Source organism: Ictidomys tridecemlineatus, chromosome 8, assembly GCF_052094955.1.
Source record: "Ictidomys tridecemlineatus isolate mIctTri1 chromosome 8, mIctTri1.hap1, whole genome shotgun sequence".
NCBI classification, from domain to species: domain Eukaryota; kingdom Metazoa; phylum Chordata; class Mammalia; order Rodentia; family Sciuridae; genus Ictidomys; species Ictidomys tridecemlineatus.
Genome location: NC_135484.1, coordinates 91,163,375 through 91,184,841, shown reverse-complemented (window position 1 = coordinate 91,184,841; position 21,467 = coordinate 91,163,375). Strand labels below are relative to the sequence as shown.

The following is a 21,467-nucleotide window of genomic DNA, read 5'->3' as shown; positions in this document are numbered from 1 at the left end:
TGCTAGTGTCTTCAGGGACAACAAGGTGGGAGCAGTCATGCCCAGAGAAAGCACCAGCCTGTCAGTACATTCTGCTAGCAGTTGTACAGAGTGTTCTCAGCCACTATCATTTGTCATTTTGCACTGAGCTCTTTTGTAGATGCAATTCTTTTCTCCCTAAGATTGTCAAAAGCATAGAGATAACTTTACCATACCTTTCTCATCAGGAATCAATTTCAGAGCAAGAATGGCCCCATATTCAAGGTTTACTTCTATGTATCTCATGTCCATGACATTTTTATACTTATTATCTCAGCTACTTTGCTAGCTTTTCCTGTTTTTAAAATTATTGCTTTTGCATTACTTTGAAGATGTATCAGTGTCCTTAAGTAAGAGGGATCCATCATTGTTAGAAGCAGAAACTCAGTGAGTATAAATTTAAATACTAAATTTGTTCTCTTAAGTTACTAAAAACATATTAACAATATTATTTTGAATCACCTAATGGTTATATTGAACTTGAAAAGAAGATTAACTTAATGATTCAAATTGTTTATTTTCAGCTACAATTTGCATATCAAACTCTGTGTAATCTACCAACAAAGTAGGTACTATTTGAAGACATATACACTTTTTCAGATATCCAGAATGACATCATTCACATAATCAAGGCTATTCTAAATTTTCAACTCATTAAGCACATGAAGATGCATTCATTCTATCAGGCTTAATTTACTTGCTGCTTCCAAGGAAATGGATAAAATCAAGAAGTTGATTATGGGTCAAACTGGAACTTAACATCTTTATCAAAAGTGGTTCAAAAAATTTTAATACAGTTTCTTCTCAAACTATGTTTATACTACTGTATTTCACTGCATAACTGTTGCCACAACATAACAATGACACTTTTTTTCAGTCTAAAAAAATCATTTATGACCTTTTATTATATAAGGATCATCTGGTATAATTCTGCTTCTCACACAGCTTAGCAGGTAAGCAGTACAGTGGTATAGTTATCCATGTGCATTTGGATGTGCATTTGGGTTACTGCACAGTGACAGCCAAGAGCCTAGACTCTTCAGTGCGCAGTCATTGTCCATATATTTCTTTAAGCAAACTTACATGGTTTGTTTAAAACACTGTATTAGTAACAGTACATACCTATTTCAAGGGTGGCATTGATGATGAGGCGGTAGTCAAACCAATGGTAGAAGCACAGAAGCTTTAGGCATAGATTAAATTTTCAAAGTTTATACTTCCCAATACTGTAGTTAATTTTCTCAAGTGTAATATTATGACTCAAATAACAAATAAATAATACCAAATGTGTTAACTATTATCATTTCTTCACTTAGAAAAATATTTGCCAAACTATCATAAAAAATGATGTGTGTCAATTTGAACTCTTTAATTTTTAACCTATATCTACAAATATCCCATTCATCCTAATCTTGGACCATACAGTTTAATAGTAGGTATTTTGTTTATCTTATACATGAATAATATTTTTTAAAAACTTCATGTAATGGTTGCATGCATTTTTTTTGTAAAAAAAATGGCATAAAGTCTGTTAGTTATATGTAGGGAAATACTGTATCTTTGTATCTTACATGAGATAAATAATAAAATGAATCACTAAAATTGCTAACAATTTATTTATGGGATATAGGATAGTCAGTATGTTGAGCTACAATTCAGTGATCAGATAAAAAAGACTTCAACTGAAAGAAATTTAAGAAAATAAAATTAAATATTAAGGAATTTGTACAAATACAAATTATTTCCACTATTTATGTTTGCCTTAGACAAGGAATTGATTCAAATTGGCCAGTTGGTTTGGATAGCAGGTTTGAAGTAATGTAAGACAAGTGGCAGTAGATTAGTTTATGTTTAAAGTTTTTTATGTTCACGGCTTTACTGAAGCTATTCTGAGAAGGATCTTTAAAAAATATAGAATACCTTTGATTACTCATATCCTCCTCCAATGATGATATTTCATGTATTATTCTTCCTAACTCTCTTATTTCAAAGACTGTATTGTGGTATGAAAGGGGTGCAGTAATCAGAAACAGTTTCAAAATGTCAGGATAGGCAATAAAAGACCAGGGCAATATATTACCCTGAGGTTCCTTTCATAGGATATGGGATAGATCATAATGTTTTGCTCTATGAAAGGAAACTTTAAAACTGTGTAGAAACATGAAATTAAAGTGATTAATGGGAGGCTAGGTTCAGCACCTAAAACAAGAATCTGAGCTATGCTCATGTCAGTACTTTTGTCTAAAATGAACCCAGAGGATTCTATGATTTATGTCTGGGAGTGATATTGAACCACTGAAGTAAATCACATCAATGGAGAAAAGAAGGCTTACCTATGAGTTTTTTTTAAACAATCATTTATATTAGCCAAAATACACACAATCTTTGAAAGGCATATTGATTGTAAGACCTCCTTCTCTTATGAACTGAATTTTGTTTCCCCCACAAATCATGTAGTGATATTCTAACTACCAATGCACTAATGTAAGGAAGTGGTCCTTAGGGAAATAATTAGGTCACCAGGGTTCTGCCCTGTTGATGTCATTATAAAAAAGAATTTAAAGCTCTCTATTTCTCTTTCTCACATAAAAGGATTCAACAAGATGGCAAATCTGCAACTTCCAGAGCTTCTTATCAGACCTCCAACATGCTGCTGCCTTAATTTCTGTCTTTCAGCCACTAGAACTCTTACAAAGTAAATTTCTGTTTTTTATAAATCTCCCAGTATATAGCACTTAACATAGAGCAACCCAAATGGATACTGTTCTATCCCATAAGAGTTTTTCAGTGATTCAAATTATAAAATTTTCTTGCAATGTCTTCACTTATATTTATAAGCAATTAATCTTCTATTAATATATTCATTAAAAACAAATAACATTATTTTATCCATTTAAAGTCAGTATATTTAATTTTTACTTTAGTTAAATATATATTTTTTATACTTTTGTAATGCTTATTTTTTTAGTTGTAGTTGGACACAATACCTTTATTTTATTCATTTACTTTTATGTGGTGCTGAGGATGTGGAATTTGGGCCCCTCACATGCTAGGTGAGTGCTCTGCCACTGAGCCACACCCCAGCCCTATATTTCATACTTTCATTAAATAATCAGAGGTGAAGAGAACAAAAAAAGTCTACCTTTTAATGTGAAGTGATTATACTTAAAAATTGTGATTACCCATACCAGCTATTTCACATATTTTCCATTCAGTGCCAAATTTTTAGATAACTAAATATATATAAATAATTTTATATGTTAAATGAAATATATAATATACAATTTAGATATAATTAAGAAATATTTCATATATTTGTTGATTGATTGTGTATCATCTTCTGAGAAGTGTCTGTTCAAGTCTTTGGCATATTTATTGATTAGGTTATTTGGGGGTTTTTTGGTGCTTAGCTTTTTGAGCTCTTTATATACCCTAGAGATTAGTGATCTATCTGATGTCTGAGGTGAAGATTTGCTTCCAAGATGTAGGCTCTTTATTCACCTCACAGATTGTTTCTTTTGTTGAGAGTAAATTTTTTTAGTTTGAGTCCATCCTATTTATTGATTCTTGGTTTTAATTTTTTTGTCACAGGAGTCTTATTAAGGAAGTTGGTACCAAATTCCACATGATGGAGATTAGGGCTTATTTTTTCTTCTATTAGATACAAGGTCTCTGGTTTTATTCCCTAAGTTTTTGACCTATTTTGACTTGAGTTTTATGCCTGGTGAGAGATAGGAATTTAATTTCATTTTGTTGCATATGGATTTCTACTTTCCCTAGCACCGTTTGTTGAAGAGACTATTTTTTTTCCAATGCATATTTTTTGGCACTTTTGTCTAATATAAGATAGATGGAATTAGAGAAGCAAATGTTTTTTCTGATAAAAGGCGTCTGATTCATAGTGGCTTAGGGAGGTGGAGCATGGGAGGAATAGACAAACACTAGATAGGGGAGAGGGAAAAGAAGGGGGCATGGGGTTAGAAATGATGGTGGAATGTGATGGATATTATTATCCAAAGTACATGTATGAAGACACGAATTGGTGTGAATATACTTTATACACAACCTGAGATATAAAAAATTGTGCTCTATATGTGTAATAAGAATTTTAATGCTTTCTGCTGTCAGGTATAAATAAAAATTTAAGAAAAAAAGAAATATTTCATACTTTGTTACTAGTTTTTAAAGACCAAGTTAGAACTAAACTAAGCTAAAGAAAAGAATAATAGTTACTTGTGGCTACTGAGCACTTGAAATTTGATTTTCAAATTGACACCTGTGATAGGTAAGAACATACATTTTTAAAGACAAAAAAAAATACTATAAAATGTCTGATTAATAAGAAATAAAAACATTTTAATATAATGAAGTCAGTCAAGTATATTGTTAAAATTTATTTTATATATTTATTTTTACTTTTTAAATATAGCTATCAGATATTTTTAAACCATCTAAGTGGTTTGCATTTGTGACTCACATTATTTTTCTATTGGATAATGTTGCTATAACTTCAGTTTAATGACCCTTCTGCATATCATTACTCAGATTTTTCTTTATATCTTCAACACTCTTGTTTTTTACCTAAGGATATTTTAAAATTGCTGTTTTCACTTCATTGGTGCCAGACTAGATTGAGCTCTTAAAAATCGGTCTTATACCTCTGCTACTTGATTTATTGATAGGAGTTGCTGGTTTTGTGTGTGTGTGTGTGTGTGTGTGTGTGTGTGTGTGAGAGAGAGAGAGAGAGAGAGAGAGAGAGAGAGAGAGAGAATTTTAAAAGATAGACATGCCATTCTTTTATTAATGATATTACATGAGTTATCTTATTTTGATCAAATAAGATTCACATAAGAATTTTATTATTCTTATTTTACAGAGAAATAATTTTAAAGTTTACATGGTCCGCGATGCATTTCTTTCAGGAAAACTCACTTATTTGTTGCCAACTCACAAAACATTTTGTTTCACATTAAAATATAAAGTTATCATGTAAAAATATATCAGCAATAGTAATCTCTTAGGCATTATAAGTTTCATAATTTTCAATTTTCATATAACATCTATCAAGTTTTGTTAGGTATTTCCTAAATTAATTGTGCACAAATCACCTGAAGCTACTGTTATTTTTATCTTTTCCATTGTTATTCTATTTTTATATAGATTTTATAAAACTTGAAGTATATAAATAGTGAGCATGTTTTAAAATGCTTGCTAGGAAGGCACAGTGTCACACACCTATATTCCCAATGACACTGGAGGTCGATACAGAGGCATTGAAAGTTCGAGGCCACCTTGTCTCACACACACAAAAAAAGGACTGAAAATGACTGAAGATGTAGCCCAGTGGAAAAGCACCTCTGTGTTCAATCCCTGGTAACACACACACACACACACACACATGTACACACACATGCACACACACACACACACTTTCTCATATCATATATGCTATTTAAAGACTTTTTAGACAGATTCAACTAATGAAATCAGAAAAGAAATATCATAATTCTCTATTATCACAATATTTAGGAATAATATATACCATTGATCTTGTCTCAGTGTAGTAAGACTGCTTTTAATATCAATTCAAAGAGATTTTAAACACAGGCACAAACACACACACAAAAAAATTGTATAGTTATGGTAAATGGCGACTTGTCAAAGTGAGTTAATACAATCATAAAGGTAACTTCAGATTTAGCATAATAAAGAATGGGATGGAAAGAAATGAACTTTTGACTTGACTGCAGGATACAGCTGCTTACACTTGCTGGATGTAAATCAGGCTGCCTGTGTCTGAAGAGCTCTGGAGATGTGAGATTAATCCACCATTGTTTTGCTCCATAATCTGGGAAAGTTCACCACATCCTATTTTCCTCAGTCATAAGAAGAGATTGACTAATGAGAGATATTTAAAGATCTTCCAATTTTGTAAAAAAGTCACAGTTTTAAAAACTGTTAAGGAACATCAAAATTGAATATTTAAAAAAGTACAGAATATACGAAATACAGAGTGAAAGCAGGTGGTAAAATTTTCTCCCAATTTGTAGGCTCTTGCCTCACTTTATTAATTGTTTCTTTTGCTGAGAAAAAGCTTTTGAATTTGTATCCCTTCCATTTTTTAATTCTTGATTTTACTTTTTTGCACTTAAGGAGTCTTGTTAAGGAAATTAGATCCTAGGCTGATGTAACAGATAACCCAATCAATAAATGAGCTAAGGAACTGAATAGACACTTCAAAGAAGAAGAAATACAATTGTACAACAAATATATGAAAAAGTGTTCAACATCTCTAACAACTAGAGAAATGCAAGTCAAAACTATTTTGAGATTTCATCTCACTACTGTCAGAATGGCAATCATCAAGAATACAGGCAACATTAAATGTTGGCAAAGATGTGGTGAAAAAGGTACTCTCATGCATTGCTGGTGGGACTGCAAATTGGTGCAACCACTATGGAAAGCAGTTGGGATTTTTCTCAGAAAATTGGCAATGGAACCACCATTTGACTCAGCTATTCTACTCATTGGTTTATACCCATAAGACTTATAATCAGCATACTATAGTGACATGGCCACATCAATGATTATAGCAGCTTAATTCACAATAGCTAGACTATGGAACCAACCAAGGTGCCCCTCAATAGATGAATGGATAAAGAAAATGTGGTATATGTGCTCAATAGAATATTGTTCAGCTTTAAAGAAGAGTGAAATTATGGCACTTGCCAGTAAATGGTTGGAGTTGGAAAATATCATGCTAGGCAAAATAAGCAAATCCCACAAAACCAAAGGTCAATTGTTTTCTCTATGCTAATTCACAGTAAGGCGGGGGGCACTAGGGAATAATAGCATTACCTTAGATTAGGTAGAGGGAAGTGATGGTAGGAAAAGGGAGGGGATGTGGGGATAGGAAAGATAGTAGAAAGAAACGGATATTATTACTCTATGTATATATGCGACTACATGACCAATATGATTCTGCAACATGTGCACTCAGAAAACTGAGAGATTATATCCCAGGTATGTATGATATATCAAAGTGCATAAATGCATTCTACTGTCATGTATAACTAATTAAAGCAAATACAATTTTTTAAAAGAGTGAAGGCATTATAAATAAAACTAAGCATAATAAAACAAAGTCCTTTTTCCTTTCTGTTCACACCCCACAGATTTTCTATTGAACTACTAGATCATTTTTCTGTAGATACAGAAAGGCTGGTCATAATTTTTATACTTGATTAGCTTATGTAGACTGTAAGAATAGCCTCTATATTTATATATCTCTGAGTGGGTGTGTGTGTGTGTGATGTGTGTATATAAGTATATAATATATGTATATTACATATGTATAAAATATGTATTAATATATAATATATGTATAAAATATGTGTATAATTTATAATATATGTATATAATATACTCTATAGATATATCATAGATAATACATAATTATCTATTACTTGATATCTTAGTCCTCAAGCAGAAATAATTTAATCTCATTTTACTATTAATAAAAAATTGAGTATGTTGTTAGTACAATTTAAATAATAAAATGAAGTGTACATTTTGAATAATTTCATGTATCATTGTTATTCAACTAATGAATTCTACCTTAAGGTAATTTGATGTATAATTTTATAATTTTTCCAATAAAATATTTTCTAAATTTATTTAAGTTTTGGTACTAAAATTTTATTTGTGTTTAATTTTAATGTACATTTTAATTTGTTCCTTTCAGTTTGCTTTGATTTGAACTATTCTGTTTTCTGAATTTTAATAATTGGTTCACATATTTTCATTGCAGGGCTACTTTAAAATTCTTTCTAGATTTCTAAAAGATTTTAAATAATTCAACAATGTTTTACCAAGTAACACCAAAGGATATATTTCAATTTTATAGTTTATTTTATCAAATTACTTATAATAATCATATACTATATTATATCCAAGTATATTATTCAAAAATTGACAGATGAACTATAACTTATGCCAAATCAGTATAGCCAAATGATTATAATGTTTGTGGTATGGTTTAAATAATAAAATGACTTGAACATTTTGAACAATTTCAGGTATGATTACTACTTAATTATTTATGCTAAGATATTACTAATCACACTTTTAATAGCACAAAATCTATAACAAATATCTTACAGATCCACAAATAGTTTTGATTTTTTTTTATGTGTGTCCATGGGTTTGCAATTTCCACTTTAGGAATATGTGTGCATGGTGAATGTGTTTCTATTTAAGTAAAATATTTTACCCATTGTATAATTTTACATCTTTGTCACAATTTTCAAATTTCTCAAAAATTTCAATAACACTTTATATAAAGAAAGTAAATTTTATGTATACATATATACATATAACATTTCTGAGTATATGAGACTTATAATGATTTCTTTCTGATTTTAGGGGTCCATAATTTTATAATATATATATATATATATATATATATATATATATAATATATATATTATTAGCTTCCAGGTATCTCCGAGTAACCAGATTTGCAAACATCTGACAAAGCCATCATCTTTCAACCTGAGTATTGTTCTTTTGAACCAAAATCGATTAATCCATTGGTCTTTTATCTTTGATTATTGTTGCCTTAGATGATTCACAAGGATTTTCAGGATAGAATTTATTTATTTGCTTTTTCTGGGGTACAGGTGTGAATCAGTGCTTGCTTAGCATCTACAAAGCTCTGGTTTGATTCCAAATACTTTAAAAGTAAAGTAAAATAAAAAGAAGTTGTTTTTGCTCTTTTGTTCACTCTTCTGGGGCAAGTAATATTAATAGTGTTTAAGGATAATCTAGAGCACCAGTGATATCTTCTGCTAAGTTTAATGGTCTACTGTTGCCTAAACTTTTGTGATATTAACATATTACTTGCTCAAGATTCATGGAAACCATTGGACAGTTTAGATTGCCATATATAGGCAGAGAACATTTAAAACTTCTCTTTGTATATTTTTAACATTTCACAGTCCCTAATCCTAAATTTCTTAGACAAAATGTTCTGGTGACCAAATGCAAAATTTTCAGTGCTCTCAATTAACTGAAGATATTTCTTGAGTCACCATTTTGTTTTCTCCCTCACAATGAACTCTATCAGTTATATTCCTAAAATATTCTTATTGCATTCCCCTTTCCCTATTTCACTTTCAACTGAGTTCAGACCCTTATTATCTCCTATACACTTATTGACCAAATTGTTAAATCCCATCCAGATTATATATTATATGTCTTGTTTTGGTTTTCCAACTAATTGATGGTATTATTCAATGATACCTTTTAAGTATATTGAAAAATGTTACAAATTTATTTTAAATTGTCAGTATTTACAATTTTGGAAATCAATGCCTTTCAAATAGTCCAACTAATAGCTGTAAATGGTATCTTATAGTGTGTGGTGCTATATATAGTTTTTCTAATATACATATGGGGCTTAAATGTAAGAACAATTAAAGACAATCAGCACACTAATATTATGATAAAACAGCTAAAATACATGTTCTTATGATTTTAAAAGTCCTCTTCATACAATAAATATTACTTATTTGGCATTAGTAAGACAATTTATATAATATTCATTGCATTTTGAACAGAAAGTAATTTTCTAGAATTCTTATAAAAATGTTATACTTACTAAATGCACAAAAGAACTCACATTTTCTTAGTGTTCTTGCTTCATTTTCTCATTGCAATTTTCTTCTTTCTACATTTTTCTCAATAATATTCCACCCTTTTATAAAATATAAATAAATAAATATACATTTAGATAGCATGTAGTTTTAGTAGAGAGTGAATCCTGTTTACTACTCGATCTCTGTAATTTCTCTTTAGGAAACTGTTTTCAAGAGATAATTTAACACTTTGTCTTTGTAAAATGCCCTCAGTGAAAATAGAAAATGAGCAGTATATGTGAAAATAAAGTAGTTAAAGAGGAGAAAATATCAAATTACTGAGGCAGCTCAGCAATAAGTCATGGAGTAAAAATCTTCCATTGGTGGTTCAGAGCTAAAGACAATAAAGAGAAAGAGTTAATAGGTTTTAATGCTCACACCTGTAACTATTTATAGTGCGCTTCCATCATTCCCATATTATTGATCTAAATTTATAGTTTATTCAAGAGAAGAATGGAAAGAATGAGATAGAACTAGGATAAATAGAAAGAACTGATATATTAGAAATATTCTAAACTCATAAGAATCATGAACTGTATCTACCATGTCACCTCACATTCCTATAACATAACTATAGAGAGAGTTAATCAGGGTTTTGAATTTCCAAACATATGATAATGAAAATTTGAATAAATTTTATTTTAAATTTAAAGGAGACAAAATGTCCTCAGTTGATATGACTTACGTGTAATTTGCCTGTCTAAAATGAGATGGAATAAATACTTTGTTAATTAAGTTACTCCTTTCTATAGTGAGTTGTAAAGTTTCCTATGGTAACTGTTAAAAATAAAATGTGCTGTGATTTTAACAGTCCTCTGCATGAAGTACAGTTTAAATACTTTAATTTTGTAAAAATGTGATATTAATTGGCTAAGACTGCCAAGGCAATTATAATATCTGTGGGTGGTTTGAAGCTGATGCCGATCATTGATGCTTCATCAAGTTTAATAAAATGGTGATGCTTTTTTTGCCTGAATAAGTTCTAAGCAAGTGAACCATATAGTAGGACTCTTTCAGCAATACTTATGGCATTCATACAATGTTGGTTCTAGAAAAACTTAGATATCCTTTTGTACACCTTCTTCATTTTCTCGATAAAGAAATTATGGTCTGGAGAATATGAGTAACATATCCAAACATTTATATAAGAAGCTGCAGCTTGTGAGACAGACTTGAATTTTGTCTCCAGGTTCCTGAATTATTCTATATTCCTTCCTACATTAAATATTGTCTTTCATGCAGTGCAATTGGTATCGGTAATTCCGTGCCAATTTTACCAATGCCAAAAATTGAATCAAAATGTTATTCTAAACCTAATTGAAAATTATTTTATACCTCAATACTCAATGGAATATCCAATAAGTATTTATTTGTCAATTAATTGTATGGTTATAGAACACAGAAGAAAAATGATTTTAAAACTGTCTTAGATTTAAATTTTTTATTAAATTTGATATTTATCTAAATTTTATATTGATCAAAATTATTCATTATAAAAAACACTCAATTTGAACAAATTACACAATATACTCTCTCTTTTGAAACATATAACAAGATTAAGACTATCTCAAAATTTATTTGTGAAGTTATTTTTATCCAAAGAAATCCTTCTTTCAAATTGTTGCCCACGATGTCCTTGTACATGGGGAATATAAAATTGAGTTAACTGATGTGTGACACCTAAAGCTTTGAATCATGTTCAAGTTGGGCATGGTAGAAAGACTGTTCTGAAAGTGAACCCCAGATATTGGTCATAATGTCACTTAGACTAACTCTGTGACCTTAAGAAATTACTTTAACAATTGTAGCCTAAATTTTATCATCTGAAAAGTAAGAAAATTATACATAATGACTTGAGATTTCTTCTCAAAAGTTATGTGATTTCATACATTAAAAGATCATACCCAAGAGTTAGGATAGGAATGAACAGAGAGTACAAAATTACAATTTTGTACTGCTATTTCCTTTTATCAATGTAAGATAGTTTGCTACAGAAAGAGGTTAAAGAATACTTTATACACATGTCCTAATGTGGTGAGCCAAATGAAATGATACAGTTCATTTTTATTTGTGTAGTAAGGAAATAGAAGTATAGATCTTTTAAATTACAATGTAATTTCTCTCAAATAAATGCATATGTATTGGTCAATATCTTATCTAAACTTAGTATGAAAAAGGTTGTAACTATTAATAAAAAGTGTCCAGCATTAATACAAAGCCAGAGGAAGACTGAATGGCCTACAATTCCCAGGAGAATCATTGTGAAGCCCAACAAGGAGCAGTCAAGTTTTCAGGAGATGTACTTTCACTATCAATGAAAACCTTAGATTTAGTGATTTTACATGTTAACTTTAGTTTAGGGACAATTTACATGAGTTACATGAGTAAAAAGATAGCACTCCAGAGAGTTCATTATTATGTGGGGCTTATCAAACAAAGATATCATATTCTAATACTCATTTTGCATCTGGCTATAGATTCTTGGGTCTTCAAACCTTGAAACTACCAATTTGTATTCCTAGTTAATTAATGAGTTAAGTAAAATTTCACAAATGTTAACTTTTAAAGTTATACTGGTAAAAAACAAACAAAACAAAACAGAAACCAAAGATAACAAAACAATTGAGCAAGATTTTTATTTTTATTTTTATTTCTTTTTTTTGCATATTTTATTCATAATTTTGGAACCCAGAATAATGTGGAAAGACAAATTTTAAAAGAAGATATAAATGGTTTTTTTTTTAGTTATGAACTCCCATTTTTACCCCAAATACAGATTGCAGAATCACATCGGTTACACATCCACATTTTTACATAATGCCATACTAGTAACTGTTGTATTCTGCTACCTTTCCTATCCTCTACTATCCCCCCTCCCCTCCCCTCCCATCTTCTCTCTCTACCCCATCTACTGTAATTCATTTCTCTCCTTGTTTATTTTCCCATTCCTCTCACAACCTCTTATATGTACTTTTGTATAACCATGAGGGTCTCCCTCCATTTCCATGCAATTCCCCTTTATGACAAAATTAGGCTGGCTGATTTTTACGTGGTCACATCTTCCAAACTGCTTCTGTTTTAAAAGCGACTCACTCATTTTGCTTTCTCAGAGGAGGATGAGGAATAGTTTTTTGTTTTTGTCTTTTCTAATTGTGAATCACTTTTCTTAAGCTTGGCATAGGTGACTCATGATCCATCTCAAGAATACAAAATTAAGAAGAATTGAAGAGACAAATGTGTAAATTCAAAATATTTGAAATTGGTGTGGGATGACAAAAATGTTGGGAGAACACAGGTAGTCAAAAACTGAAGAAAGATTCAGGTATTCTAGTGGTGGAATACTATTCCACCCCCAATGTCTCCAGGGATTTAGACTGTCAACAAACAAAAAAGAAAACACAAGAAACAAAAACAAAAAGACACACCCAGGAATTGGTTTCTTTCCTCCAGGAAAAGGTTAAAAGGGACTCACGGGGTAGATTCTCTTCTCCAACTCTGCCTTTGCAGTTGAAATTATTGAATGCTTTCCTACCAACTAAATGAAGTTAACAAAGAGAGAAATTCAGACTTTTCTTAAGAGTGGGAATGAATTGGCATTATCTTTATAAATGGCCTCTCCAGAAAACATGCCCAATTATACTTTGCCAACAGTTTCTCCATACTCCTCAATGACTTGCCAGGACCTTTTTTAGGAACTCATCAGCAACTCATTTTAAAGTTATCATGCTGTGATTAACTGCTGTGCCACTTTCCCCCTCATAATTCATGAAAAATGCAGACTTACTACCTATTTCACCCATTGTATGAGTTTCACAACTGATTTTATCATGGCCTCTCCTGCTGGGTTTATAGATTGCTTGAGGTGGGAATGGGAACACCCACTGGCACTGTCACAGAGCAGTCCAGTCAGGTTCTTCTAAGTGAATCTGTTAAAACTGTCAACAAGTAATAGCCATTAACTTTGAAGATAAACAGAGATGGAGCCCTTTTCTTTAATGTATTTAGAAATGGAAGCTAAAAAGTAAGAAGAAAGAGAAGGGTTTAGTTTTGTTCCCCCCTTTCTTTTTATTGTTCAGACTGCTACCTCCAACTAAAGCTCTGAAAATATAGAGAAGTGACTATTTTTCAATATGAATATCTTCATTAATTGCCAGAAAGTAATAGAAGAGTTTTTAGATATGCTTTGTACTTTTCTTTTCTTTTCTTTTCTTTTCTTTTTTTTTTGTATTCTAAAAGAATTTTATGCCAAAGACAATCTATTTTAAATATTCCATGACACATATACAATATATTATTTTTTTCTTGTGGTCTTAGGAATTGAACCCAGGGCCTTCTGCAAGATGGGCAAGTGCATAACCATTGACCTGTATCCACAGACCTTTCTTAAAATTTTATCATGAGACAAGATCTTACTCAGTTGCCCAGGTTGGTCTCAAACTTGCCATCCTCCAGCCTTAGTTTTCTGCATAGCTGGGATTACAGACATATACCATTGGCTGCTGCACCCTTTTATAATCCATTCTTTTATGCTTCACATGATTGTGTGTGTGTGCATATGTGTGTGTGCTTATGTGTGTGTATGTGTTTGTGTCTGCATGTGTATCTTACATAGATTATAAATACTAACAACTCATAATGTTAGATTTCATTTTCATTATTGTACAAAAGAGAGTGTCATGTGACTTGCATGAGGTCACCCTAATACTGATGCCAGATTTGGGATTCAAATCCTGTCTAGCTACTCCAGACCTAAAACTTCTTACCTTGTGCTGCACTCTACTATGTCTACCCTCTGTTCATTTGTTCATCTCAGTATGAGAGCTGAAACAAGAAGATAGAGCATCACCTTGTTTGATCTCAGCTGAAATGAGCATTTTAGGGAGACTCAAATTTTTCCTTCTCTGCACAATTCTATGAATGACCACGAAAATACCCAAAATACTAATTTGGAGTTACAAATGGACTTTATCAAGAAGGACAATTTGCACATAAGTATTTGCAAATGGTGTCAATTCTTTTTTATCGTTTAGAAAAAAAACACAACTACACTCACACACTGACAGAGAATAGTGACAATTCTTAAATTGTATTGTTTGCTTTATTAGAATGTGAGTTACCATAGGTTAGGGAAGGTGAAATATTAATCTTTAGACACAATATCTATCACCACGATGTCTACATTGCCTTTGATTTGATTAAAATTTCTACAGAATAGACAAACAGTAATATGTGGTTGTGTGTGTGTATGTGTGAGTGACAGGTGGGTGAGAAAGAATTTTACTCTACATTATATGATAGTACTATAATTAAGAATAGAAAGTCCAAGCTTGATTGGATTTAAAATAGCATTTTAAAAACTCAAATTGAAAATCCATAATCCAAAGAAGATTATAACAAATTCTTTGGCTATATTTGGTTTTATTAAACATCAGTTCTTAATTAGCATAATAAATAGAAGAAATTATTTTTCTTTTGTGAGATAAGTGGTATTCAAAGTACATTAATAGTCTAGAGATACTACATCAGCAAAACTGGCCTTTAATTAACAAGTCTTTATGTTCATCCCCTAGATTTAGAGTTCTACTGGTTTTATGTACAGCTGTATATTGGCTTATTTTGTAGCTTTGCTTTGAATAGAACTTTTAGTAATTCATGCCTTTAGAATAGTGTTACTAACAAGTACAGCTTTCAGGCAAATTGATATCAATGCGTAAAAGGACAGAAAATGCAAGTTTTTTTAGCTTTGCATTTGGATATAAGATAAATTCTGAGATAATTTCTGCAAATATATTACCCCAGTTCTTAGCTTCCTTTTTTTATTTTAGCCATAGTGTTTTTCAAAGAACATTTGAGGTTTTAAAGCCAGATTTATGATTTTCTTAAAGTTTATGATTTTAGGATCATATTTTTAAAATATTTTTCAAAATTTCCAAAACATGAACATTATTAAGAAATAAAATTCGGGGCTGGGGATGTGGCTCAAGCGGTAGCGCGCTCGCCTGGCATGCGTGCGGCCCGGGTTCGATCCTCAGCACCACATACCAACAAAGATGTTGTGTCCGCCGAGAACTAAAAAAAATAAATATTAAAAATTCTCTCTCTCTCTCTCCTCTCTCACTCTCTCTTTAAAAAAAAAAAGAAAGAAAATTCTATAAAGTATAACAGAAGAATTTATAGTGAAGGAGGAAAGTATGATTGAAGCAACAAAAGTAAGCTGAAGATTTTATTATATTATGTTCTGAAGAAATTGAGTAACTTTGCATCATTGACAGGAAGACAGTATTTGAAGACACAGTTACATATATTTGTTTGTAAATGTATGAATAAACATGCACATGGGTTCATGGTGCCTCTCTGTTATTTCCCATTTGAGAGTCATGGCACTTTTTGATGGGCAATCTCAACCACTAATCTGGTCCCAAGTAAAACATTTTAAAAGTGATTTTTGAGGAAATCAAATGTTTCCACTAACTTACCTGTACCTCAGACAAATCTTGCAATATGTACATGTATACAAAAAGTCCATTACCCACCAAAGTAAAATTGACAATGCCCAGAGTTTGATCAATAGTAACAGATATGTAAAAAAGTAGTAAAATATGACCTATAATATAAAGAAAACCCACGTATGGAAACCAAAGAGAAATACAGATGGAAGAATTAATACTTAAAGGAATTTAAATAGTTATTCGATGTATATTCAAAAGTTACAAGAAGTTACAGGAAAGATTGAACCTGTTAAGTAGAGACAAGATTTTACTGACAAAGGAGAGGAAATCAGAATAAAAATTTTGAGGAAATGCTTACTCTCAGTCTCATGAATGTGCAATGGTCTTTGTATGTGACTCCACTGAAACTTTGCAGTCTTAGTACCTTACTCTTGTATAAGGGTGTGTACTCTACATATGCTTATGCCTGAGAGAGTGGAGTATTTCCTTAAGTGTGCCATTGCCACCAACTTTTTTATTCACAAATAAGGATATTGTATGTTGGGAATTTTTACTGAAACCAAAATAAAAGATACGACAGCAATAGCACAAAGGATAAAGTAAAAGCTTCCATAACTATCTTTTTAAAATCAGTTCCAGTCCCATGTCTTTTATGTTTTACTTAAAAGTTTTCAACTATCTTCCAAGAAGAAAGAGTGTTAAAAAGTGCTCTGGGTGAATATCTTCATAGCCAATGTATTTTCTAAATTTTTCTCCTGTTCCACCAAGAGCAATGAACAGAGGTAGTGTGACTAGCAAGAATGGACAAAGAACTTGTCCTTGACTTTCTGTTTTTTCAAAAGGTATAGAAGCATCTATTTCTCTTGGACCCAGATGACAGAAAGTGTAGTGGATGCAGGACTCCCAGGGCCAAAAAAAGTTATGTGACATGGCCTTCATGTAAGGTTAATAGGACTACATATCTGAAATTCTCTGGGCAATCAGTCCCTATGGGAGATGCTTGGTACATGTAAGACCCATGGGGCCTGTTAGAGACAGAACTCAGCCACCTCAAGTATATAGGTGATGAGCTCATTTATCTTCAATATAAATGGAGCAACCTTGCCATGAGGACATGAGATATCTTTGGGAAAAGGAACAATGAAATACATGTGTAAAACAAGACCCTAACTATAGAAGCCACTAAAGTGAAGACTAAATAAAATCTCTAATAAAACACGATATTGGAGTTTTAAGGTAGAACAGTACCTTCAAAACAGAAAATACTATTTAAATATTCAAGTGCCAAAAAGTTTTAAAATTAAATATAATATTACATTAGTAGAGCACAGTAGTACACCTTATTGAAAAAAAGTGTTATATGCATATTAAACATATTAAAATGCTTTAATTAAATATATTTTATTAGTAAAAATGGGAATAAACTATTTTCAAACACCCATTGATTGGGATTCAAAACAATGTCTATATTTTATATTGGAAAGTTAAATTTTCATTTGAGGCACTAATTCCTTTGCTCTATGAAAATACTACTCCCTCAGTTATCAAATAGGTGTCCTTAGATTTTAAATTTATTGAAATATCAGATTCTCCCTTCACTACATTTTGTGTATCAATTTGGTGGCAGCTACTTCAGCATAAATTCCAGTGAGAAATATTATAATTAAATGTTACCTTTGAAACCTGTGTTGTTATTTTTTAGGATCTTAATGTCATTTATAAAATTAATGATAAGCAATAAAACTCAAGCAATTATTTTTAAAATTCAGGAAGAAATCACATATGGTAATTACTTTATTCCTAATCAGTTACATTTCCTACTTAAAAAAATTGTTCTGCTTTTTCACTTGTTCTTAAATGAGCCAAATTCCATCATTATGTAACAATCATTATCCCATTGTGCACATTTTAACAAGTATGGAAGTAATCCAAGGATAATAATATTATTAAACTTAAAATCTCTAATGGGTCATAAGTATTATAAAATGTCGAATAGTCTAATGTAAAAAGGCTTAAGTTATCAGGATGCAGCTAATCAGGGATTTTGAGAGGAGAGTTGATGTTTTCCTTAAATTATATTATGAAAAGGCATAATATCTGAGGAATTTTCCTTAAAATGATCTTGATTTGAATAACATTTTAAACCACTACTTTATTTAGATAACAATACATGCATCTTTAGTTTGGTTTTTAGTTAAAATATTTAAATAATACTATAAATCTTTTGATATTAAAAATGAGCAAGTACCAAGGTGATTTTTACAGTGTGAAATTCAATAATTAGACAATAATTTGCAAATAAGATTGAATCTTCATTTTCCAATAAAATATAAGAAGCAGTTAATAGGACTTTATGGAAAATATAAGTTTAGCAGGATAAGGTTATATGTAATATTTTAAAAAATAAGTAATTATCAAAATAAAATTTTCTGACAAAAAAATAGTCTGCATTTGCCATTTGTTATGGTTGGCACTGTGGCCTATTAGGTTCTAAACACTGACAATATTTAACATTTTTGGTGATTTATGGTTTTTGTACTGGCAGTAGTAACAACTTTAATACAAAGGAAAATATTTGGGGCCTGAAAAATCATGTGTCCTCATTTTTTACAAACAGGAATGTTCATTCTATCTGATTAATCAACATTTGATTCTAGAAATATATACTTCCACACATTAATTAACTCTTGATTAAAGAATATGCCAGGTGACCCATATGAATTTGAAGGATATTTTACTATAATAATTTATAATATTTTGAAAATTTCATTGCTTTCACTTATAGCAGTTCAATATTTGAAATGCTGGTATTTCCACTCAGTAAGTTTGCTACATGATGCACTTATTTTCTGTGTTTAGGTACTTTTTGTGTGTATTGGTATTTTCTGTGTTTCTTGGTATTTTTCCTCAATAGTTAGCTTAACTGTTCATAGCAGTATATGACATTTTAACTTTCTATAGCAAGAGAAAGACAAGTTACACATTAATTATAAACTAAAAATTCCAAATATCCAACAATCAGTGCCATAAAATTTCTCCATGTTGTTTCATGAATTGATAACTCCTTTCTTATAAGCTCTAAATAGCCCCTTGTCCTGACATACTAAAGTTTATTTGAGCCTAAGGCCATTTTGGTGTTTTCCAGAGTTCAGTAATTATAAATAAAGCTGTTAGAGTCATTCATGTGCAGGTTTTTAGGTAAATACCAAAAAGTATAATTGTTCGAGCATTTTGTAAGAGTATGTTTAGCACTGGTAGAAATTGCTTAAATGTTTTCCAAGGTGATTGGACAATTCTGCATTTCTACCAGCAGTGCATGAGAGTTTTTGTTCCTCTACATCCTCACCAGCACTTGCTGTGGTCAATATATTAGATTTGGGGCATTTGAATATGTGTGTAGTGGCATCTCATTGTTATGTCAATTTGCAATTCCCTAATGATCACTAATGTTGAACATCATTCATCTATTTATGAAAATATGTTTCATATTTTATTTCCTACCTGTATGTTTTCTACAGTGATTTTTTTTCTCACATTTTTGGCCCATTTTAAAATCCATTGTTTATTTTCTCACTGTTAAGTTTTAATGGTCTTTTATATATTTTAGGTTGAAGTCCTTATTGTATGTATCTTTGCAAATATTTTCTTCCAATATCCCTTTTATTCTTATTCTCTGTATATCATCTTTCATATATCACAAGTTTTAATTTTAAAGAAGTCCAGCTTATAAATTATTTCTTATAGATACTACCTTTCACATTGCATCTAAAAAGTCATACCTGAGGTCAAATAGATTTTCTCATGTTTTCTTCTTGTAATTTTATATGTTTTCACATTACATTTTTGTCTATAAGCCATTTCTTATTAATTTTTGTCAAGGATTAAATATCTGGATTGATTTTATCATGTAGATGCCCGGTTATTCTAAAACTATTTGCTTAGAGACTATCTTTGCTCCTTTATCAAAGACTGTTCTAGTGTTTTTCTAATTCTAGGCACTCAATTATTTTCCATTAACCAATTTGAGTCTACTTTTACCAATATAGAACTGCCTCATTATCACAGTTTTAGAGATACCCCTGAATTTTAAGAGTATCGTTTCTTTAACATTTGTTCTCCCTTCAATATTGAGAGAGCTAATCTCGGTCTCTTCCTTTCCTATATAAATTTAGTACCAGTTTGTCAACATCAATAAAATACACGCCTGGCATTTTGACAGGTATTTCGTCATGTCTGAAAGACATAACTTGACAATATTGACCCTTCCTGCCCATGAACTCAAAATATTTCTCCATTATGTACTTTGATTTCTTTCATCAATCTTTTGTAGTTTTTTCCAAATGGAATATATATACATTTTGTTAAATATATCATTGAATTTCACTTTTGCAGTGCTAATAAAATTGCTACTATTTTAAATTGAAGTACACTGAATTAAATTTCAATTGATACTTTCTTAAGGGAGAAAAATGTAACTTTTGTATATTCATCTTATATCCTGCAACTTTGCTATAATTATTTATTAATAATATGCATTTTTAAAAGAACATACAGTTTTATTTCTTCTTCCTTGCATGTGTACCTTTTATTTCTTATTCTTATTTTATTATATTGGCAAGGACATGCAATACAATGTTAAAAAGTAGCAGTGAGAGGGGACATCCTTGTCTTGTTCCAGATCTTCTCAGGAAAGCTTCTTGTTTCTCAACATCAAATGGAATAGTAATTTTAGCTATGTTTAAATGTTCTTTTGCAGATTCTTAAAAATCAAGTTAAAAAAGGTTCACAATTTGTTGGAAAATTTATTTCATGAATGAGTGTTGGATTTTCTAAAATGATATTTTCTCTGTCTACTCATAGGATCATGTAATTTTCTTCATTAGTCTGTTAAGTCTGTTAATATGATGTATTACACAAAGTGATTTTCAAACCATGATACAGCTATGTGTAGTTAGGATAAGTCCCATTTAGCTGGGGTGTATAATTGTTTGTATTCATTATTTGATTGAATTTGGTAAATTTTGAGGACACTTGCACCTATGTGTATGTGAAATGTTGTTCTGCACCATTTGTCTGATTTGGATATGAGGTATTATTTCATGACATGAGTTATCATGTATTCCCTCTGTTTTTATCTTTTGCAAAAGATTGTAGACAGCTGGTACAATTTCTTCCTTCAACATTTGGTTAAATTCATTGACCTACTTATTTTGGTCTGGTAGTTTCTGTTTTAGAAGTTTATTAATTATTGATTCAATAAATATATATTGTATATATAAACATGTATATATGCATATATATG

The 21,467-nt window shown here is 30.8% G+C and overlaps 1 protein-coding gene across 4 annotated transcripts in view; it reads right to left on the bottom strand.

Annotated features, from left to right (window-relative positions):
• Positions 1-21,467, bottom strand: part of LOC101975864 (protein eyes shut homolog) — a 481,285-nt gene that overhangs the window by 341,005 nt on the left and 118,813 nt on the right. Inside the window, exon 2 of one of the 4 annotated variants that reach the window (XM_078019822.1) lies at positions 9,680-9,775. The exons of 2 other annotated variants lie outside the window; for them this stretch is intronic. The gene's annotated coding sequence lies outside the window, so the exon portion shown is untranslated. The remainder of the gene's footprint in view (positions 1-9,679; positions 9,776-21,467) is intronic. One more of the 4 variants, XM_078019821.1, reaches the window with a different exon arrangement.